Source organism: Pogoniulus pusillus, chromosome 4, assembly GCF_015220805.1.
Source record: "Pogoniulus pusillus isolate bPogPus1 chromosome 4, bPogPus1.pri, whole genome shotgun sequence".
Classification (NCBI taxonomy): domain Eukaryota; kingdom Metazoa; phylum Chordata; class Aves; order Piciformes; family Lybiidae; genus Pogoniulus; species Pogoniulus pusillus.
In genome coordinates, this window is record NC_087267.1 from 9,732,666 (window position 1) to 9,757,369 (window position 24,704).

The 24,704-nt window shown below is 36.9% G+C and overlaps 1 protein-coding gene and 1 pseudogene across 4 annotated transcripts in view; one reads left to right on the forward strand and one right to left on the reverse strand.

Annotated features, from left to right (window-relative positions):
* IMMP2L (inner mitochondrial membrane peptidase subunit 2) overlaps positions 1-24,704 on the forward strand; it is a 480,812-nt gene that overhangs the window by 253,338 nt on the left and 202,770 nt on the right. The window lies entirely within an intron of this gene.
* LOC135174341 (tetraspanin-36-like) lies at positions 13,744-14,425 on the reverse strand (annotated as a pseudogene).

Consider the following 24,704-nt stretch of genomic DNA (forward strand, 5'->3'; position numbering starts at 1 on the left):
TACGTTCAAAATTCACTGAAACACATTTAAATATTTATTTATAATTGGGTTGACATTTTCAGTGTATTTATGGTCAACACCTATTTCTGTGGTTTAAGTAAATGCTCTGAAGATCTCTTTTTTCTTAGTGAGTCTAAAGGTTTATGGTCTTGGCTGAGGAGAAGTACGATATGAATTATTGTCCTTACTCTTTACAGTTTATGATTCTTCTGAGTCAACCTAAGTGACAAAAGCTTTTCAAAGCCAATCCAAATAACAAAGTAGGGATTTATTTTTTCCCTTTTTTTTCAAATTAACACACAAATGACTGAAGAGTTAAGACGTGCTAATTAACTGGCCTCAACAAAAAAGCCATGTGCAGGGTCCAAAAATGTCCAGAATTTAAAATCGTGTGCCAAACATGTGAGCTATCTCTTGCACAGGTTTATAACTGTGAATTATTAGCTTTGCCTGTATTAGTTTGAGCATAAATGTGTCACAACCTTTAAACAGTATGATTAATCAACCCTTTCAGAAAAGCTCCAGTATTAGAGAGCTCTGTACTACATGGCAAATCTTCTTGTTCTAAGAACCATACTTCTATTACTACACCTGTGCATAAATCCTGTGAATATTAAAATCTTCATAGCCTTTTAAAGAGAAACTGTGTTTCAATAATGAAAAGCTTAGGTTTTCATTTTTGAAAGCATTCAATAGGCTCTACAAACACGTACCACGCCTTTAATACTAGATAATTCCACGTTTCAGTAGTTCAGTGTGATAATGTGACTGGCTAAAGAGCTTATGGAAATGAAACATTTAGCAACAGCAACACAGGGCTTATTTGGTAGCTAATTTGCAGTAATTTATTGATAACATCTGAAAGAAACATGAGATCATTCTCATGTTCATTGACAAAGCATTTCCAAACATACTTGCAGGGAATGAGGTAGATCTTGTAATAAAATGTTTTACATTCTGGGGTTCAGTGTAAGGGTTTTATAAAGAGAAATTTACTACCCATCTTCTCAAAGCCATGAGAAAGTCTGAAATGGTGACTTGCGTGGTAGCCGTTGCTGCATATACCACAGTCACTTTTGTAAGGCTGTTGTAAACTCTACTTGTATGCACTTCGAAGGACAAGCACACATAAAACAAGTGTGCCACATACATATGCAAGTAAAAATTCAGGTAGTTTTGTTGAAGAGAGTTTTGCAAATCACTGGTTTCAATGTGATCAGAACTTTTTGTCTTAGTTTCAGCAGTATTAGTACAAAGGTATTCCAGAAAGAGGAAAGGAGAATGAACTTATTTCTGAGAGATGCGGCTTCTCAACAATTTATATACTATATATTTTCTTGGAAGGAATTCACTGTTAGTCTGTTCTTGCATTCCCCACTGTCATAATTCTTGTGTGTGTACATGTCTCTGTGTGCATACACAGTTCTAGAGAATTTAGTTTTATGTAACACAAGTGTGTCTGCAGAGGGGATAATAACCATCTTCTGTCTGCTTTTAACCTGTGTTGGACTAAAGACATTAGATGAACCTTTGGACTGACTGCAGTTTCAAATTATTTTGCCCTTTGCACTTACTCCATGTTAAGAATTTAGTTCCTTATGGCTAGAATATTATTTTGTTTGTGTTATTTGCTCTCATGGTTTGCACTTAATTAGCCTAATTCTAATTAGCTTGATAGGAAGACCAGACTGATTCACCAGTATGTCTTTGAGTTTCAATCATGGTTCTCCAAACTGCACAAAGTGCTTTTCAGTGAAGCACCAATTTTATATCAACCTTTATCTTAGGCATGTAAACTCATGGATTTTCCAACTGTTTCATATTGCTGCTCATTTGTTACACCATGAAAAGAGCCGTTGGCCTGACAGACAAAAGAAAACAAATTCTATACTTTTGCATGATGAATTATTATTTCTCTTGATTCTGAATCTTTCTCATTTGAAGTTTGGCTGATTGAATACTTCAGGGTTTTATTCTATTGTGCTTCTTATGTTGTTGGATAATAGTGATGTTTTTGAATTTGTTTTCAAGTGTGTTATAGAACAATAGACACTATGCCACAAGTAGGGAACAAGTATGTCAACTTTGCAGAAACCCAAGTATTATAAGTATCTCAGGTTTATGGCTGTTAGGATGAACATGTATTTAAAATGTGCTCATGTATTTAAAATCTGTATTTAGTTCCTTTAATGTAATTTCTACAGTCTTCACCCATATTTCTTCTAGTAATTAGAGTTTTGGTTTGTGAATTTTCTTTCAAAACACAAAATTCCTTCTAAAAGAATTTAGGACAGATACATGATAGCTGTCTTTTCGTTTCTAACCTTGCACTTAATGTAAGTGCACTGAGATGCTATAAGCAGTGTGATGACCAGGCTGTCCTCTCAGTCTTTACTTTTGCCCTCTGGGACTTGGACATTGTGGTTGGAACCCTTGCCGTTGAAGACTGAGGCAAAGAAGTCATTGAGCACCTCGGCCTTATCCTTTGTCACCAGCTCTCCATTTCCCTTCTGGAAGGGTCCCACATTCTCCCTAGTCCTCCTTTTCTCACTAATATACCTGAAGTTCTTCTTGTTCCCCTTAATGTCCCTAGCCAGATTCAATTCTAGCTGTATGTTAGCTTTTCTAACCTGGTATCTGGTGGCACAGACAATTTCTTTGTATTCATCCCAGGTTTCCTGTCTTTGCTTCCACTCTCTGTAGGCTTTCTTCTTGCATCTGAATGTGTCCAGGAGCTCTCTGTTTATCCATGCAGGCCTCCTGGCATTCTTACCTGTCTTCCTCTTTTTTTAGGATGTATTGCTCCTGGGCCTGGAGGAAGTGATCTTTGAACACTGACAAGCTTTCCTGGGCCCTCCTTCTTTCCAGGGTTTTTTCCCATGGCACCCTGCTAAGGAGGTCCCTTGTCGTTTCTTATAAATGAAGAAAATTTGTGTGCAGGCTAAGACTGTATTTTGGTACTTCTAATACTTATTTTGAAAAGAAAAATTAATTGCAACTATTCTTTGTGTGTTTAGCACTTTTGAAGAAGTGCTGACTGGAATGAAGTTTGCAAGGTGTACAAATTTTGGCCCTCAAGGAAACACCATTTGCTTTTTAAAAATAACTTCCCTATGTGGCTAAAAGGTTAATTGTGTCAGAAGCTGTTCTCTATTCTCATGTCATGTAATAACCATAGGACATTTTCTCACCTGCTACCTTGGAGATAAACATAGGGTTTGTTTCACAAGTCTTCTTTCTCTACTGCCTTCTGTCCACAGTAAAGTTTCAGAATTTTTAATGAAGGTGTGTATGTAAACAAATAAGCAATTAAGTTGTAAATATTTGGATCAGACACCTCATTTTATGTTGTATTTCTGTACTGGCAAGCATACCTGCACTCTAAAGTGATAACATAGTGAATGTGTATTTCAGTGCTGCAGGATGGTACCCCAGTGTCTCTCTTTCTCTCCTTTTGGACTTCTTCTGAAGAAAAGGCATCATTTTCCCCAAACGTTTTTATTGACCCACTGGATAATCAAAATTACTATGAGCTCACACTGATGGAATCTGACTGAGCTAATGATTTAAACCTTCCCAACTTCTAAGTACCCTTCAAGCATTTAAATAGGGTTGTTGGTTTTAATACTGAGTAATATTCTGCTTGGTTTATAGCCAGCAACTCAAATACTCGGCTTATTTATTCATTATTAATACCACTAAATTATAGGTTGTATTAATATTGTGGGTTTAGCAAATCAAATCTGCTGGTGAGTATTCAATACCATGATGGCACCATGCCAGCTTTAAAATGATGATGCTGACTGGAGAAAAGTATCATGGAACTTGAAGTTCACACTGCAATATGAGAGGCTTCCTGTTTCCAGTTGCTGCTTCCAGTTTCCATTTTTGAGGTGTTAGTCTTTTCTGCTGAGCTGGCTGCAGGCTTGTGGGGCTGAGTGTTGTAGTTTTATTTCTGGTTTCTGCTACTGCTTCTGCTTTCTCTTTTCTGTGAAACAGGTGATGTAGTTGTGCATTGCATTGTTTTTATTAAACTCTCATCTCAACCTAAGGGTTTTTGGGTTATTCCCCCTCCCTGGTCTGTGTGCTTGTGTGTTGCTGGCTGTCTTAAACCAGGAGAGTTGAAAATACAAGTGAAGAGATGGAAAAGAGCTTCATGATTCTGCCTTTCTCCATGCTAGAGTGTGACTGTTACACAGCCTATGTGCATAGAGTCTCTCTGTGTTTTAGGCAGTCTGCTCTGAGGTAGATGCAGGGAGTTCACACAGAGGCTGAAGAACATCCAGAGAAGGAGTTCATGGCTTGGAGTGGGGAGGAGGAACAGTAACAACAAGGGAAGACACAAGGAGGAAAAGATCTTGTCCTTTGAGACCAGCAAACTCTTAGCAGTCCGGTACTGAGCTGTAAGACATCTTTCTAGATTAACTTGCTGGCTGTAGCTGCCATTAGCAGCTGCATTGGTCAGTCCCTCAACAGGCTCCTGCCTTTTGCCGCCTTGCTCGACCCTGTCAGTATGCTGATAATTCTGTAGTGGAAACAGGTGAAGGACGGTCTACTTTCTTAGCATCCTGAAGCAGTGCAATGAGTTATGGATCCCACAAGTCCTAGAGTCAGGAAAAGATAAAAGCTGATGGTGAAGAGAAGATCAGGGTAATGAGTAAACAGTTAAACAGGCTGAGGCCAATGAAGAACTGCAGGAACTTCTGGAGCAGGCTGAAGTGTTTGTAAATTACATCCCTGTTGAAGAAAGTACATCCTCTTTTCCTGGGCTCATTTTCAGCATGCTGTTGGTAGAAGAACTCATGTGATAAACTGAACAGGGGAGCCAGTATGGCTGAAAACAAAGGCATTTTCCCCTCCCCTTTTGGACTGGTTTAATTCAGATCAGTGCTACCACTGAAATAAATTCATATTGAATTGTGGCTTAACTTCGAGGTAATAGAAAATATTCCTGAATATAAAAATAAAGGCTAGGAACTGACTGGTAGAAGAAGATGGGGGAGTCAGAGCGTGGAAGTTAGAGAAGCAAGGGTGAACGAAACAAAATTGCGTAGTACAAAGTCTAATTAGGAACTAATAAGATTTTTCTGTTATAAGCTGTGAGTTATAATTGAAAGTGTCAGAGAAAGAGAGAGATCTGGCCTTATTAGTCTCAGGGTGACTAAAGCCATAAATGTGACATGGCAATGAAAAAAGACAAATGTAAAGACATAACAAAATGTATTACAGCATTTTTAGGAAAGAAAAGAAAATATTAAAAGTAATGTAGCCAATACTAGCGTGATCCTATCTGGAATTCTATTTGTAGCTTTGGTTACTTATGCTCAAAGCATGAATTCCAAATGGATGAGGTGCAAGATGGGTAGTGAAAGTTGGGAAGTAGAAACTGTCTTTACTAGGTATTATAAAAAAGCTCATTCTGTGTCTTTGCAGAATAAAGAAATTGTACTGTCTCTTTGTTCTCCAAGAGAAAAGCACTGTCAGGGCAAGAATGTCTGTTTAAGCTGTAGTACTGTGTTAGCAAAAGAACAAATGTGTATATGCTGACAGTGATGACTTATTTTGTAGGAATGAGAAGCAATAACCATCTGGGAGTGAGATTCTAGATTAGTCTGTAGTTGTGCTGGATTTGTTCTTTGTCCTAGTACTAGGAAGCAACCATTCTGTCATGCGGAACGTACAAAGCACGTAATTGTAAAAGCTAAAATCTAGACTTAGAAATGAAAATGTTCTTTCTTCCAAAGTTATTTTAAAAAAATATTTTACACCCCTAGTAGCAGAACAGCTGGAGAGTAGAGGTAAAGTGGGAGGAACTATGAATGTGCCTTTCCTAAAGGGAAGTAATTAGTTATAATTATTATATTTAGCAAGTCTGAGATTTATTTCCTAAGACATGAAAGACAGATTTTCTGTGTGAGAGTTGTACATTGCAGTAAGTAATTTCCTAGGCCTTCAAAGCACAAAATGTCAGACTGTATGTGTGTATGTATAATGAGACATGTAGTCTTCCATAAGCAAATAAAAGACTAAATTTGTTCAGTTGCTCATAGCTTCTATATAGCTGATAAGATAAACAACGTGTTTGTTTTCAACTAACAATTAGCTGTTACACTAAAAATATAGATGGAAATTGATGTTCCCTTTGATATAATCAGCTTTTGTGAATTCATTACACATCTACACACAAAAATACAGTTCTATGGTTTATTAGAGAGTATTTTTGCATTAGTGATAGATATGTTGGCAATTTTCTGTTAGATGAAAGATGAGATAGTAGTTACCAGGGAATGGTTTCCTCCCTGAGATAAGTATGTGGACCATTGCTTTCAGAGAAATGACCAGTAGAAAGCATATACAAAATACATAATTGCCTCTAAAAAACTTCTGTAAAAAAGCAAAGATGCTTTTTTTTTGGTGGGTTCCTGCATTTCAAACTTTCCACCAAACTATACATACTCTAAGGTTTTCAACATAATAAAACTATGCTTCTTAATTAATTTTCAGGAATACACACTCGTTCCAACATGCATCATTGCAACTTCATCACTCCAACCTCTAAGAGAACAGTCTGTACAAAATAAGATTGTAGCTTCAGGTGTGACTATCAAAGCATGTGAAAATCATGAGTTCCTACAGCTGCTAAGTACCTCCTGGGTTTTTTTCCCCTCTGAAATGGTAGAGAAGTTGGATGCATAGTTCTCTAAGCACTCCGTATTTGGGCATTTTTGTGCACAAAAAGTAATAATGGATATTTTAATGCATCTCTACCACCAACCAGAAGTTAGACTCAATTCAGGAAAGCATTACTAGCCAAGAGAGCTAGTACTTCAGCACATCCTTAAATACTTTGCTGAAGCATGGCCAGTTAGAACACATTGCCAAGATTTCACGTGATGAGCAATAGTCTACTCTTACTTGCATTCACCTGCCTTCACCGTGCTTGATGGGTTTGCTTAATGCAGTTACTGCTACAAATCTGGCATGCAGTTAGGAATCTGTTACCAAACAGCTCCTTTAACTCACGAGCTGTTTTGAGTACTGTGTGCTTTCTCTATGTAGTTCAGGGGTCTCAGTTCTTGCTTTGGACCTCTGTGGTTACATAGTAATAGTAATTTAGCTAATAGTGTAAAATATCTTTGAAGAGTATAGGCATAGTGTGCCTGGGTGACCAAGACTGTTTTTTGTCTCTTGACACAGTGCATTTATGTTTGTAAAATTAATATTTTATTAAAGCTTTCTCAATTTAAAATTTATTTTGGCAACACAGGTTATTTTATAAAGAACATTGGGTTATGATAAGTATTCAAAAACTCTGAGGTAATTGCTTATTTAAACATCAGTGCTGGCCAATATTCTGTCTCTGGAGCTCAGAGAGAGATATGGGTCTATTCCAGAGTGAGGTCTGACTCACAGTTCCATAGTAGCAATGGAAGATAATATTGACTATAATCAAAGAACCACAGAGTTTTTTTCATTTGGAAAAGACCTTTAAGCTCATTGAGTCCAAACATGATCTAACTTTACCCTGCTGCTAAACTGTGTCTCTTGCTACTACATCCATGTGTCTTTTAAACACCTTCAGAGATGATTCAACCATTTTCCTTGGGAGCCTATTCCTTTGTACATGGTATGATAAACCATTTGTATGAATTTTAAGTGTTTGTTTATGAGCACAGAAGTGCAAATACAGCTCTCTGTGGAGAGAGGTTTAAGATCTGGTCTTGGGGAAAATTTAATCTGAATAATATTTGTGCAGTGTTCATCCTTCATTTTGTAAGGGTGGTCAGGTCTTGGCCTGTTACTATTGATCGTTAAAGAGATCATTGGATAAATTAGGTAGAAATTAGATAAAGAGTTCTGTGATGGTTTGGGTGTTCCCCATGTCATCCCCCCCAACTTTAGAAATCACCCAGACTAGACTCAGCTGGCTCTGGAAATATGAGTGAAGCTTCTATTTACAGCTAGCACTATATACAAGCAGATATTTACAGTATATACAATTATACACAGAAATATACAAGGTAAAAGGTAATAGAGAAACACAACTCCCCTCCCAGAAACCTGAGTCTCCAGGAGGGGCTCTCAACCACCCCTTCACCTTCCCCTACCCCTCTCAACCTTACCTCAGTCCCAAGGAAGAATAGAGGTTCAGCCAGTGGGTTAGGAAGCAAAGTGGCTTAGTCCCAAAAATAGAGGGTGAGGTTAGAGAGATGCAGCTCAGCCAGCAGCCCGAGTGAGAGTGATGCTGAGTGTGTTATATGTGTTTTGACTTATATTTTTATACATCTCAGCAGGCCTAGGAGCAAAGTAGACATCAGCTTTGTTTTCTTTCCACAGCCTGTAATCTAGTTCTTCTCACCAAAACATTCTAGCCTGCTTCAAACTAGCACAAGTTCATTAGATAATAAAGCTAAAAACATATTATACAAAAATGCAGAATAATTAGTAGCTTGTTAAAAAATAATTTGCTTCAATTCTGTTTGTCATTTCTCTTGTTTGTTTCTCTTTTAAAAATAGCATTGTACTGGAAGAGGTGAAAAAGTGAATGTTTGCAGTACTATGGCTATATTTTAAATTTTTCCAACTGTCATCAAGAATGCTGTATGATGTGTAAATGGCATTTGATTCTAACTGCAGTGTCTTAATTAACATTAGGTAAAGAATAAAAGTAATGATAATAATTTTGAAACAATCTGGGGGTCAGAGAGAGAGAGATGCACTAGGACATGTGGATTCAGTTTCTTCACTAAAAACATTTTACACCATCTCCCATCTTTACCTTTAGTGCACCTATACTGTAGAACTGTGGGTATAAGCTTGTTAACACTGACGTGCCAGGAATCATATCAGTAATATTAAAGTAATTGTATATTTTTCCTTGTCAAATAACAGTTTCCACACCCAATCTACATTTTCCAGAGTGAAAAAGTGGTACTCCTGTAAAAGCCATAAATTGTATGTATTTTGAGGCAGTCTTCATTGCTGCTTACTACTGTAAATCTCTTTTTTTAATTCCTCCATTCCACTCACAGACATTCACATTTTTCCATGATCTTGATCCTACACTCCTGGGCCTTCCTTATATCAGTATTTCCTAGCACAGGGTCATCTAATTTTACTGATTTTTACTCTTCTAATGTTGCTATTACTCTTCAGATTGAGGACTTTTCATTTTCATTCTCCTGTAAAACACTAGGAATGCCCTTTAGGCCATCACATCAACCCATTAACTTTATTCTATAAATTCGTATGATACTTCGTATATGATGCATTGCCATGAAGTATTCTGCTACTGATTAACTCTCTCAGGCAAGCTAAAACCCCAATGAGTTTTAAGCATTACACTCTGTCAAATAATTTTGTAATGTGTCTGTGTGAAAAGGATTTTCTAATAGAAATAAAAGCTGGAGCTCTCAGCTTGTGTCATAATAGCTGCCTGTTTTATTGGAAATGAAGTTTGATTTATCTTTAGGAATGCTGGCCTATATATCTTTGCCCAGCACTGTGAAAGGGGTCTCAAATGAGTACTAAATTCTTTGTAGGATGTCTGCACCGCTTACACATGTAAACTTTTATAGTGATGTTTTCATTAGTTGTCGTTCTCTTGAAAGTAAAACTACTGGAAATTGCTTGTGACTGGGGTGACACCATGAATTAGAAAGGACATGAATTTAATCTCTCATAGAGGCAGCTGTGTCTGGTATTTTAATATGGTTTTGGAGAGAAACAAAGGAAGGCTAATTAATGTTTGTGTAAATTCTACAGATGACAGTTCTTAGCCACAGTAGTCCTCCTTCGCACAGAAGGAAATGATAGTTGTCCTCTCCATGTCTATTGCAGTCAGTTAGGGCCTATCTAAACAATTTTTTAAAAATGCTCTGGTTGCTGAAGACAAAAGTAACTAAACATCAGGCTAATGAGAAGAAGCTTTTCACAAAATAATTTTGGTCTTAATGAAGAAAGAAAGATTTCAGTTCAGATGGTGCTAAGTAATTGAATTGCAATGCACAGTGTTGCGTTACCATGACCATAAACCAAAAAAAGTTTGTTCAGTGTGAACTGAAAAAAAAATTCAGGTTACTAACTTGGGCAAATATATGCTTTGCTTTATGGAAGCAGTAGAAAGCCTTATCTGCTTGGTTTAAGGTCTATTTTGACTTTGCATTTCCTGCAATGATAGTAACAGAGTTTAAGACACTGAGAATAAGGCTTCAAAGACCACCTGTGCTACTCTCAGCAGTCTTAGAACATTGGTCACATGTTCTTATGCACACCATGAGATGTGTAATCTATTGGTTATTTCTTAATCATTTCAGACTTTTAAATTCTTGATCACTAATGGAGAAATAATCTCTCAGTTTTGTTTATCTGCAAATTGGATTCTAGAATGCATGCAATTTTGAAGCATTCCTAATTCTATTATTACTGGACTTACTTTTGTTAAGGTCAACGTGAAACAAACTGTCATAAGTAATTATGTAGAGGAGTAAAGTGTGTAAACAATTTAGATCTAAGGTTCACCTTTTGTCAAGATTCTAATTAAAACCTACAAGTTTTACAAAGCTCACAATAGGAATTATATTTATGGACATGTAAAGGCAGTTAGGCCATAAAAACAATTCTGTAAAAGATTAAGAGAAAGAGAAAATATTTTAAAATTGTTTCTTTCTGTCAAATTTGTTGCATAATTTAGACTAAATATAATATTCAAACCAGCTATTCATTTAATTTTTGTTTGCATTTTTGTGTAGCGTCTGAGTTTCATTATAAAGTAGCCATTATGTTAACAAAGTAAAGCTGATAGTCCTCCATGTCTTGAGACAGAGGTCAGTGTTTTAGTTTGCTCCTACATATATGCTCCACTGAAGGAATTATTCTAAGATTTCACTACTTAGGTTTAATAGTGGAATGCCTTTAATCTCAAGGCAGTGTTTCCAGATTTATTGTAGTTATTTGCTCTATTTGCTGATACTCTAGGTCTAATATCCTGGTTTTACTGTCTCACTGGTTTTACATTCCAAAATTCTCCCATATTCACGAATTCCTTCAGTATTATTAAAAAGACAGAAAGCTGACACAAACTAGTTCTCTGTCTGGGTAAGTTATGATTTATTTCTTTTTGTCAGGTAACGTTTAATCGGTGCTAGACTGGAGTGGGGAATCCTGTGCTTAAAGCTGCTTTACTGTACCCCAGCGAAGCTATCCTTTGTGCTTTGTTAAATGTACATTTGGGTGGACTTCATTTCACTGAAAGTAGAAGCTCTGATGTTGAGTTTTGCATATGCCAGTAACATGGCAGTCGCAATGTGTTGCTTTGTCATGACAGAGGGATCAATGTCACTGGGGCAGCCTTGGGAATGGGGCACTTTGGCTGCCAGTTGAAATTAGGCCAAAGAAAGAAACAAATGTGAAAACTTGCAATGAGATGAAATTTTCTTTTGTAGAGTGTTAACGTTTTTGTGAAGTAAAAAATCAATATGTAGAGGAACATTAATTTTATAGCATGGTAAAACTTTAACGGAGTGAGAGAGCTTGACTTAGTGCATCCTTGGTTGGAATGAAGACAGCTGGGCTGAGTATACTGTAATCCTTGGAGCTGCTGTGTTCCCAGGTGTGCCATATTTAGGTTTTGCCTATTACTGCAAATTGCCACTTCATTGAATCTTGCTGATACTGAAGATCCATAGATGACATCTCATTTCAGTCTAAAATTGAAATGTCTTTACATCACTTTGCATCAGAAGCTGACTTCTTGCATACTGACAGTGAATTTTTTAAAGTAGAATTTAAGGGTTTTAAGTCCGCATAGATCTTGGTAATGCAATTATTCACTTAGTGTCTGAAATGTAGAAATATTTAAGTAGACATAAGATCAGTCATATAGTGGGTCAATATATGGTAACATTAATCTTTAAACAAACCATATCCTTTCTATCTGCTGAAGTTTGTATTTGGACTTGGCTTTGTAACAGGTAATTTACAATTTATCTACTGTCAGGCTAATACTATACAGGGTCTGTTCCACAGGTGGTTGCTGATGTGCGTTTTTTGAATTGTATATGATATGAGAGATCTCCAGAATTTTGTATAGGATTAGAAATGTGTCTGGTACTAACTTTTAACTATTGAGCAGAACAGTGAAATGGCAATTTTAAGTTTGAGTGATAAAAATTATTAAGGTAGAATATTTTCTTAAGGAAAGAAAAGAATATCGTAACATAGTCTAGTGTAATCATCAATAGTAAGTGTTTATTAAAGAGGAAAAATGTAGCTGAATTACTAGATGCCACTAAAAACACTTACCTACTGTGCTGGGGGAAGTATAGGCTGGATGTTAGGAGGAAGTTCTTGCCAGAGAGAGTGATTTGCCATTGGAATGGGCTGCCCAGGGAGGTGGTGGAGTCACCATCCCTGGAGATGTTCAAGAAAAGCCTGGATGAGGCACTCAGTGCCATGGTCTAGTTGACTGGCTAGGGCTGGGTGCTAGGTTGGCCTGGATGATCTTGGAGGTCTCTTCCAACCTGGTTGATTCTATGATTCTATAATTTACATAGTCAGGTTTTGACTAAGTAATAAGAATACACAGAAACTGCATAAACTCTTTTTCCTTGTGTTATTTGCAAAGCAAATATTGCTGTATAACCCCAGATACCATTTAGTGTGTGCGTATATGGGAAACGCAGATCTTGATTTCTGTGTTCATGTGTGTAGTAATTCTGTACTTGTATTTTAGAGTAGCATATGTGTGTCCTGGCTAATATGTAATGAGACTAAGTCATCAGTATTTTAATGATTTAGAATTAATTGCTATGGTTGCAGTTTCATTACATGAACTGTACAAGCCATGACTACCTGACCTCCTGATATCTCTTCTAACATAGATACTTCTCATCAATGTAGAGTCAGCTCCCTCTAGGTTTTATGTAAGAGTTTATTGCCCAAACCACTCTTAATAGCTTTCATTGACTGTTTCCTGCGTTTACATATGCGTTACTGCCAGGTGTCAGTACCAGAAATCTGAGTGCATTGCACTGTGGAATAGGTGTGGTTTTTTTTTCATCAGTTGCTATTAGTGTTTAAGGGTCAATCCATCACGATCCCTTGATTTCATCTTACCATTTAATGGAGACAGTAGATGCCCCAATGCTATGTAGATCTACTAGACACAAATTCCAATGTTGCGTGTTAGAAATGAAGACCTGATGATTCAGACCGTAGATACCATGGCACCCAAGCATACATAAATCAATGTTTCTAAAGGTTGTTGAAGGTGATTCTGTGATGAATAAAAGCAAGGATGATAGAAGTGTTAAGAGTGGAAACATTAGATACATGTTTATTTTATACATACAAATATGTATAATATAAATATGTTTGTATTTGTGTATATATGTAGTTTTCATAATATGTACATTCCAAGTATATATTCAAATTTTATTTATATATGATATTGCTCTTTTTAAAAATCTATTTTTAATGAAGTAATATTTGTCACCTAAGAGATTAGAAGAGGATTGAGGAAGGTGACCTGTGAAATATTTTCATAGAATCATAGAATGTCAGGGGCTGGAAAGGACCTCAAAAACTTATCTGGTCCAGCCAGATAAGAGAAATGGAGACAGCTGGAAAAAAAAAAATGGGGAACAGAGGACTGGGTCTGCTTCAGAGCCAGAAAAAGGCTGTAGGCTAACAGAACATGACAGAAGAGCCTCCCGATCAAAAGGCAAACTATCTTCTTTTCCATCAGGGAAGAGACAGAAACATTATCTTCACAATGGCAGATACCAGGATTACAAGCGTAGTGTAGCTGAAAACACTCTGCCTGCCAGACTCCATCTCCTCTGCACAGCCCCGTGTATTGAGCTCCTGAGGCTGATCAGGGCGCCCTGTGCAGTTCTTGAGCTCTTGCCTGCAGCAGCTCATCAGGACACCGCTGTTACCGGTGGAATTGAACCACTGCATGCTTGTCCAGTTGCTGTAATTCTTTATCCCACAACAATGAAGCTGTTGTTACAAGTAATTCAGAGTGGTAGGCTCAGGATTTTCCCCATCATATCTTTCAAATACTGAGCGCATTGTGTCTTGTAAATCAGTTTGTACCTTTTCCCTGTAAACAAATCCCAGGACAAAAGCAGATACTTCAGCAACAAAAATCACCAGGATAATGGGCCAAGAATAGACTTAGGCCAACTCAAAACTCCCGGGAGGTGGCACAGCAGCCAATTAACCCAATGATGAGCATTACCACAGCAACACAAAGAATGATCATAGATGGCAATGGAGCATACTTGTTCTGCAGAAAGTTGTTGTGGCTCTTGTAGGTGTTGATGACATATCCCGCCACATAGTTGAGACCTGCTGCTGCCACCTAGAAGGCAAGGCTCAGCAGCAGCACCGTCTTGGAGGTGATGATGCTGAAATCCATGCCGTGAGGCAGAAAATACCAGAGAGAACCTGCTAAATTCACAGCAGCTTTTGTGTATGTGAAGACCAAGGAATGGAAGGAATTTGTATGTTAGGTGTGGACATTGTATAGGAAAAAACAGAAAATGCTTCATATATTTGCCACATAATTCAGTTTAGCCACTTGATCAAATTATCCAACCTCTGTAGAGAATGGCTTCATGATATGTTCCAGAATGGTTGTTCAGTGAGTTGACTGGCTTAGAAAATGGAAGAAGAATCACACTAGGAAATTTTAGATGTCTTTCACTCCTAATACGATTCCATATGGGTAACTGTTAGGTTCAGCTTCTGATCTTAGGAGAGTATTTCTCTAAGCTGGTCAACAGAGCTGATTTTGTGTCTGCTGAAGAGTTTAATTGAGAACTAACACTCAGTAAAAAATGAGTTTGTTTGGCAGTTGGTTCTCTTTAATTTGGCAACAATAACTAATGAAATTGCATTTGAGAAATCACAAAAGCACTGTTAAACCTGGATCTCTATGTGTAAAAATTTACGTGTTTTTAAGCAAAGGGTCTTATTTTACTTACTTACTGCAGCTTAATTAATATAAGTAGTAATTAACAGTAGACTGGGAACTACAAATAAAAAGGTTTCCACTGAGTTTTATTCTTTCTTCTTCTTCGTAAATTGAATACCAGAGAAAATTATTATGTTATTTTCAGGTTCATGACTGTTTTGTCATTGATGAGTTGTTGTCTTTTTCTTTAAGTATAAGTGGTTTAACAAGTGGATAACACATCTGAGCCCTGGAATGTTAAGAACTGTAAATGTAGGTATCCTGATTTAAATTTTTATTTGGCTAGCAATAATTCATTACTAGTACATAGGGCTGTTTCTTACTAGTGCTGTCTTTGGATTGCCCCTCCAGGCTGAAAGGGGAAGTAGGCAAAACTCTACTGGGAATTGCTATGTATTTTCCTACAGCCAAGTGAAATGACTTTGAGAATTCCAGAGCTTAAATCAAGATAAATTTATGAGCATGCATAGCAAAGGTGATCCTGAGATCAAATCACGAAAAAAGAAGAATGTAATGCTTCTGATAAGAGGGATTCTTTCAAGATAATGCATGCATACTATTAAAAATAGAATTAAAAAATACAAACAATTATTTCTGAACTGGGTGTTTTTGAAGGAGTAATGATTTCTACATGCAAATTAAACCTGAGCTAGACTAGAGTTTTCACTTAAAAATCTACATTGAAAATGTTGTAAAAGTATTATTACACAATAAAACAGTTAATCATCACATAGAGAACTGAAAAGATTAAAGAGTCTTTAGGGAAGTATTAAAATGCAATTGAACTATTTAAAATGATGATATATAAGCATCACTGCAGACACATTTGGAAAACAAGTAGCATTAAAGCAGGGAACAATCATTCTTATTCCAGAATTTGGTAATATGCTTGAAGACAATAAAGACTACAGAGGTAGAGTATGCTAATAATTTTGATCTAGACTAGCCACAATAATCTTGAAGTATAGATGGTAGTTATGTACAGAAGACAATAAAAATATTTCTAATACAGATAGTTCTTTTCTCAGGAGAAAAGCACTGATTGTGTGTAGTTCTTTATGGCTTAAAGAGTGGTGGAGATGTATAAATATTACAGGACTAAGAAGTGTAAATACTTTTAGTGATATGTGCTCAAGTCTATGGAAATTTTAATTAAAATCTACACATATTTACCGTTATTGCTAGTGTGTAATAGCTGCTCTACATATTGCAGTGTTATGCCTGTGCTGCAAGTTTTCAAGTGCCTCTTTCATCTTCTCTGACAAACTAAAATTAATACATCTACAAACTGTCGTTTTCACAGTTATTTTCCTTCTCTCACCTTTCACTAAAGATAATAAAAAGTGCTTTTATAGTATGTTTACAGTAAAAGAAGAGCTAGGGAGAATGTCCACCCACTGCTGGGTGTAGAAGGAGACATGGTGACCAAAGGCAAGCAAAGTATGAGCTGCTGAACTGCTAATTTGCTTCAGTATTTCTCAGTGACATCAGCTGCTCCATGAGGGTTCAGGCCCTGGAACTGGAACACAGAGATGGGGAGTAAAAGCAGCCCTTACAATCCAGGAGGAAATGATCAGTGACCTGTTGTGCCACTTAGATTAACACAAGTCTATAAGACTGGATGGTATCCACCCAATGATGCTGGCAGATGTACTCAACAGGCCACTTACCATTATGTGCCAACAGTCCTGGCTAACTGAAGAGGTCCTAGTTGTAGGTGGACATCACATTTTCTAATTTCCAGTCAAGAAGAGCCAAAAGGATGATCCAGGGAACTACAGGCCTGTCAATGTGACCTCAGTGGCAGGAAAGGTTATGGCGCAGGTCATCCTGAGTGCTATCACACATCACTTACATGACAAACATGCGTTCAGGCCCAGTCAGCATGGGTTTATGAAAGACAGGTCCTGTCTGAGTAATCTGATCCTCTTCTTCAATAAGGTAGCCTGTGGACAAGGGAAGGGCGATGGATTTTAGTGAAGTCCTTGATGCTGTCTCCCACACCATTCTCTGTCAGAAACTCATGGCATGCGGCTAGGGTGAAAAACACTGGGTAAAAAGTGGTTACAAACTGTGCCATGGGAAGTTCAGGGTGGATATCAGGAAATACTTCTTCACTGAAAGGGTTATCAAACATTAGAATGGTCTGCCCAGGGCAGTGGTGGAATCACCATCCCTGGAGGTGTTCAAGTAGCATGTGGGCCTGGTACTTAGGGAAATGGTTTAGTGTAATTCATTACTAGGTGGAGGATTGGACTGTTTGATCTTTGAGGTTTCTTCCAACCAGATGTATTCTGTGGTAGTAAGTGGCTAATATAGGCCAGAAATATTCCTTTTTAACTGCAAAACAGATGTACTCCTCATTATGTTAGTTGTAAGTACTTGTTAACAGCAAAAGGTATTTAATTTCCTTCCTACAATCTGCTGTTCTTCTGGTAAACAAATCTGTCCCTTAGCAGCAGTTTGGCATTGAGGGTGAGGTGTGAATGAGTCTATGACTAAAGATGAGGTTACATGGATTTAGAATGTTCAGTTCCACCAGCTTGTGTGACTTAAAGTTGCAGTGGGTAAGTTTGAACTGACAGATACCAAATTTGCATTTCATTTAATGTTTATGTATTTTCCTGAAAGTATTTTTGGCATCATGTAAATAAAACTGTTAAGATGTTTCTTGCTAACTGCATTCAGAAGTGTTAAGATGGTGGCATACAGCATAGTGTCTCATAAAAACCTATGAATGTATGAATATGTGCTTTTTTTTTTTTAATGTGAGAGGTGTCCCACATACTTGGGTAATGCCTTAAAATAAAAACAGTAGAGGATGTTTTATTTACTGATATTTTCAACAAAGTGTCATGGAAGTGTAATACCTGCCAAAAATAGCTGGAATTAGTATCCTCGTGCAGACTAGTTGAGTAGTAAATGAAGAGGGATGGAACTTCACTGATGTTAAGCTGTTACAGTACACACTGATTTCTATTGTTACCCTCATCAGATACACTTCAGAGTTTTTACATTCAAAAAGCCTGTGTGTTGTCTTCAGCTGCATTATAAATGTACAGACAGGAACTCAAGAGTCTTAGCCCTAGAGTGGTTCAGTTCCATTTTCCTTGAGTGTGAATAAATACCACTTCATCTTCCAAATTTTTTCATAAAAAGCCCTGAATATAATAAACGATTTAGCCAAAATGAGAGCATCATCAACACACACTTCAGATTTCCTCCGAATGAATGCTAGTTTAATTGAACTGAAACTGTGTGTTAATTTACAGTTTGATTAATTTACAAACTGTGTGTTAATTTACAGTTTAGTTAACCTTAACATGTTCTATAGCTGCATAAATTTATACTATTTACAAACATATATATAATCTTAAATTATTTTGCAACTTGTATTTTTTAAGCTAGATCTCCACTGACGTAGATTAATACATACCTTGCAGTTCAGCTACATCACAGAGATGCTCAGATTTACGTTAGGTGAAACTTGGCTCAAAATTCTATTTTTAAGGTATCTATCTAAAGAAAATCCTAAAAAACACCCACCATCAAAACCAAAATATAGGCACTGGTTAATCAAGACAGGTAGACAGTACCCAATGGGTTTATAACTGAGGGGAATAGGATTTCAGCAAGCCTGTAAGGAGGAGAAAGCACAGATAATGCCAATTACCTGTCACTTCAAGTCTGAATGTTTCCTGTCTTTCTTAATCAGTTTAAGCAGGCTCTTGCATTTGTTATTTTAAAAATTGGGGTTTTTTATATGTTTATAACAGAAATAGTGCAAGTACTTGGTGTCCTTGAAACATTTATTGTCTGTCATTTTAACTTGGCATTTTTGCCAAGGGAGGAAACTCTGAAAATTTAACCGTAACAACACCATCTTATGTGAAAGGCATATTCCTTCAAAAACCACGTCATCTTACTGTCTTTAAGCTCTTCAGAATCTTTGCACATTATAAGCACTAAAACGTCTGTGCTTACTGAAATCACCGTTACAGGTATGTTAGTACAAGTTGCATGTTATGTTGAAGCTCCAAGCCTGATTTTTGGAAACACTAGGCTTCTGCAGGAATCAAGCTGTCTTTCTGTTGATAGTTGGTCCTCTGTATGCAGTAAGATGAATGGTTTCCTATTTTGAGTAATATTTCTATAATAGAAATGTCCATCATTTCCCAATTTCTTACTTTGAATTACAGTATGTTGTTCTAGAAGGAGGTTTAAAAGGTAAGGAAACAGCAATAGGTTTACAGCAATCAAGTTCATTCTTTGTCAAGAGCTTTGAATCCATGAAACTATTATATCGTCACAGTCATTTGAAAAGTTAATTTGATAATTAGTTTAGAATTTAGCAGTGGCAGAAGATTTTGAAGTTATGCAAAAGTAATTGAAGAATCATCGTAATTCGTGCAAACAAATCCCCTAAAATACTTCTGTCACTTCTAAATGCATTGAAGAGAGGACATCAGAATTTATTTATGCTGTAAATGTTATTTCACAGTTCAATCAGTTATCTTGCTGTGTAATAAAAAACCCTGAAATTAAAATGACCCCTCTTTGCAGAGTGTAACTGTAGGACTCCTTTTACTGTGAGGCTGCCTTGATTTGATCTTACTCTTGCTGAAACAGAAAATAATATCCAACTAATGCATCTGAAGTGTTTTTTTTTTTTACCATCCAAAGCTCTCTTGTGAAATTAATGGCTTCTGCGTTTGGACTCAATTACATCTTATGATTCTCCAATTTCATACAGCTTTCCATCCCTTTCTTCTCTAATTATTCACTATCTTTATAGTGGAATTCTAAATCACTCTGAAGCACATGCATTTGATACAGCACATATTTACAAAATAAACCAGGCACACCCCAATTTGAAAATGTCAGGAATAGAATTAAAGTGCTATGCTGTTTGTAGCAGGTGAGCATATTTCAGTCTTTTAAAGCGTCTTACACTTTGATCAGGTAAATGAACTTAGAGCGGAACAGTGTAATGACTGTAAAATCTTAATTATGTTTTCCAATGTTAAAAAAAAATCAGTCTAACCCAACCTAGGCAAGAGTGTTGTTAGCTGAAAGCTATAACATTCTATTTGTTCAGATTTCAGAATCAGATCTGAACACATGTGTTTAGTTGAATGTGTTTACCTCTAATGATTTCTGTCTCATGTCTTCTCCCAGAGACTATTTTTTTCCCCTTTTTTTTTGACCTTAAAAGTAAAAAGTAGTGGAGATTTAGACCTCTACTTGAAGTACTATTTATTCAGTGCTTCCCATGATCCTGAGTGTCTTAAGACTGGGTTATTTTTGTTATGATTATATCAGTTGTGTTATCACCATTAATGTGTATTTGGATAATCTGCAATTATGGAAAAGGAAGTATCAAGGAAGAAAAATGATGGTAAAAATTAAATAGTGAATCTGAATGATTGCTTTGTAAGAGATTTTTCTGCTTGCAATATGGATTTGAGGGAGATAATTTTATTTTCTTTCCTTATAGCGTCTACTGGAGTCTGATGAGAAGAAATGTAACCATTTAAAAAACATTTTCTGAAATTATGAGTTAGACTAATCTAATTCAGCCCAATTGACAACTTCTGTAATAGCAAAAATGTTTGCATGAACAGATGCTCCTCACTGAGCTTTTAGAATGACTTAAGTCCTCTTCATTGCCTTATTCTTGATTTGGACACTGGCCTATTATTAATAAATATTGTAGCCTGCTACGTAAAGCAAGAGGGAAAAAAAAATCTCTCCAAATATTCACATTTGAATCCCAACTGCTTCTCACTCAGTAATCACTTTCAGATTTACCGGTGGTCTTTAAATATGCTTAACCTTCCTTAGGAGGATGAATAATTGCAAAGATGATCAAGACGTGATTCTAGCCCACATCTTCAGGTCAACTTGAACAGTGTTAACAGTTGAACTTTCATGTGTCTTCGGTAGAAACTGGTTTGACCATTTGCTTGCAATTAGGAGTTTTAGTGACAACTAATTGGAAATGTTACTGAATATTTGGCACTTCCTTCACAATCCGTGTTAATAGACCTCCTACTGAATGGCAAGTCAATAATTTCTTGGTCTTTCTCTCACTACTAGTGTATTTATAGCTTTTTTTATGTTAATCTCGGTTTGGATATTTTCGTTTGCTTGGGTTTTTTGTTTTGTGGGTTTGTGGAGTTTTTTCTTTACATCCCATGTGTGTTGGCATGTCTTATTTTGTCACTACATATTCTGTTCTACTTGTTTTGCTTCTTGTTTAAGACCAATGAAAGCTCTAATGTAGTGCAATGCCAACTTTTCCCTCCATTGGAAAATTTACTTTTGACTTTCTGTTCTTTCTTACTTTTTTTCTCTTTCCACTCAGTCATCCAATATTGTTTGTCTTCTTGAAGTCATAGTCTTATTTGGCTGTTTACTCTCCCCTTTTAGAAGAATGTGAATTCTGTAAGTGAATCATCAGTCTCACCCAAGTTGCCTTTCACCCGCCATCACATTTTCAAGCAGCTCTTCCTTGGATTTGGATTCCTCCCAATCTAGAGAAGCCATTCTTTCAGTCCCTTTTTCTATCTCTTATTCGCCTAGAGGTACAAAGTATATATGATAGTGTGGAGTCTTTACAAAGCCATCAATGGTTTTGAAGACTTTTCTGGCTGTGTTCCTGTGTTACTTTCTCAACATCTATTCTATTGGCATATGGCCTTTCCACCAAACCTTGCACTGTGTTTGGTTTTGCTAGCTGCTGGCTGGCAATATACTCATCCACTTCATTACACCAGTGCTTATGTGACTTTGTTTTTAAATAATGATGACGATGATGGTGACAACTGGTTCAAAGTGTATTGCTGTGTCCTGAGAATAGGCCCATAAAGTTTCCTGTAAAAAAAAATAATTAGAGATTTACTGCCATAGAAAATGACAGCACTTAACAGTGGTGATAACAAGAGCTGTTAGGGTGTGTGCTGGAACATGAATCCTATTTCATGAAACTGGCCAGTATAACTGTATTTAGAAACTGCCAGAAATACTCTTTCAAGAATTTTGATGGTCATGGAAAAGTTATTTTCTTTGGTATATATAACATATTTTATAAAAGTCTTACTATCAGAGTGCCTTTCTTTCTAGTGCCTCTCAGGTGCATACTTTAGTGTTGAAATCAGTAGAAACTTTTGTGAAAATTCTCCACACTCATTTGCACACTAGAAGCAGTGAAAATAATTGCTTCTCCCCTATAACTTGAATGTGAATGCAGTAGGCCTTCAATCACGTCCACTGATTGGCACTGAAATTAGGTTATCACAATAGTGTTGTTGTTAAGTGATGGTACTCATTTCCCATGGGACTCTAGAAAATCATGCAATGTCCTGGGCACATCTATATTTCTTCTTGCTCAAATATGTATAGTTTGTGCCTGTACCATTAGTTAGTGTTTGGTTTTTGGATATGATAGAGACTTGCCTTGCACTATAAGTTACTGACAATGCTGTGAGAAATTTAATAGTGACTTTTATTACCAGCACTGCTCACATGCCTTTAATTAACAGCTCTGACATCTGCATATGCAAGCAGTGGATCATTGCATAAAAGAGAAATGATCTGAGCCTGGTGCAAGGCTATGACCTAGAAGCTGAGGAGTGAAATATGCTATTATCTTTTCCTGGAGTTATGTAGTCCTGCTGAAAAATTTACTTTGACATTTGTTCTGTCTATAGATTAAGGAGTTTACTGTTTGCTGCAATCTCACCATCAGAGAGTAATGTGCTTTCGGGGTTTTTTTCCTTCCTCCCTCAACATTTATTGCTATCTAGTAATGTAATAATAATTTATTTACAATATATTTCCTCATACACTTTGTATGACTCATAAACACAATTGAAAATACACTTTAAATGATTGATATTGCAGTACAAATAGAAAAATAAAGCCCCTGAAACTAACGAAGTAGCTGATTTTATACAGTGCATGCCTTTAGTTTGATTATATTGTGTGGTAAGTCTTGTGGGTATCAAAAATTAAAAATATATAAAGATTGTAGGTGTTGAAATGTGAAAATAAAGATACTGAAAACTAGTTTGTTTTCATGACAAATAATGTTTGTATGGGTGCAAAATCATAACTTCAAAATAGTAGTCTTGCCTATGAGTTTAGGTGTTTTCAGAATATTATTAACACTTCTGGTTTAGAGCTGTATTACCTGAGCAGCTGGAGCTGTTATTATCTGAATATGGACATTTACTGTGTCAGTGTGTTCTCAAGCCATGTATTCATTGCATGTGGACTCTCTTTCACATAGGTTACTGAATAAATAAAACCAAACAATGTGAGTAGACCCTGAAACTTTCAGGTAATATAATTTAATCTTTCTTATGTAACTCCCTCAGAAGTGTTGAAATTTGCCAAAACATCCTGGGCATGTCAGGATTTCGAGGCTCCTAACCTCAGCCATTTCCTGCTCTAAAGTGAAAGACCATAGGTCTTGAAAAACAAGGAATGGCTGCTGAGAGATCAAAGGTTTTCAGAAACAAGGAGGTAAGAAAAGCTCCAAAAGAGTATGTGTATATATCTTTGTCTTGCTGAAAAGACCATATAAATTTGCAAAATAAGTGGGTTTAGTGGTTGGAGATTAACTATAGATTAATCTTTTGTTGACTATGTCATTATAATGTGATTAACATCTAACTGACCCACTTCCACTCTTAAGATACTTACCTCTGAAGAAATCACAACCCCCCCAGCAGAGGCATTTGATTTTTTGTGTATTAAGCCTATAAATTGAAGAATTCTTACAGCTAAATTGAGAAAGCATGATCTGGATGGTTGGGTAGTGGGGTGGATTGTGAACTGGTTGAAGGAAAGAAGTCAGAGAGTTGTGGTCAATGGGATAGAATCTAGCTGGAGGCCTGTAGCTAGTGGAGTCCCTCAGCAGTAAGTGCTGGAACGAGTGCTATTCATAAATGATCTGGATGAGGGAACAGTGCACTGTCAGCAAGTTTTCTGCTGACACAAAACTGGGAGGAGGATTGTGCTGCCATTCAGTGAGACTTAGGCTGGAGAGCTGGGTGGGGAGATAATGAAGTTCAACAAGGACAAGTATAGAGTCTTACACCTGGGGAATAACAGTTCCATGTACCAGTATATGTTGGGAACTGACCTGTCTGAGAGCAGCATAGGGGACCTGGGAGTTCTGGTGGACAACAGGATGGTCATGAGCCAACAATGTGCTCTTGTGGCCAAGAAGAACAATGATGTCCAGAGATGTTTTAGAAGGGCTGTGGTTAATAAGTCAATGGAGGTTGTCTTTCCCCTGTACTCTGCCCTGGTGAGGCCTCATATGGCATATTGTGTCCATTTCTGGGTCACTCAGTGCAGGAAGGACAAGAAGCTACTTGAAAGAGTACAATGCTGAGTAACAAAGATTACTAAGGGAGTGAAACATCTCTCTTATAAGGAAATGCTGAGGAAGCTGGGTCTCTCTACCTTAGAGAAGGGAGTCTGAGGGGTAGCCTCATTATTGTTTATAAATATGTGAAGGGTGAGTGTTGGCAGGACAGAGCCCAGGCTTTTCTCAGTGTTGTCCAGTGATAAGACAAGGGCCTACAGGTGCAAATGGAGTATAAGAGATTCCATGTAAACATAAGGAAAAACTTTTTCACTGTGAGAGTAACAGAACACTGAAACAGGCTGCCCAGAGAAGCTGTGGAGTCTCCTTCTCTGAAGACAT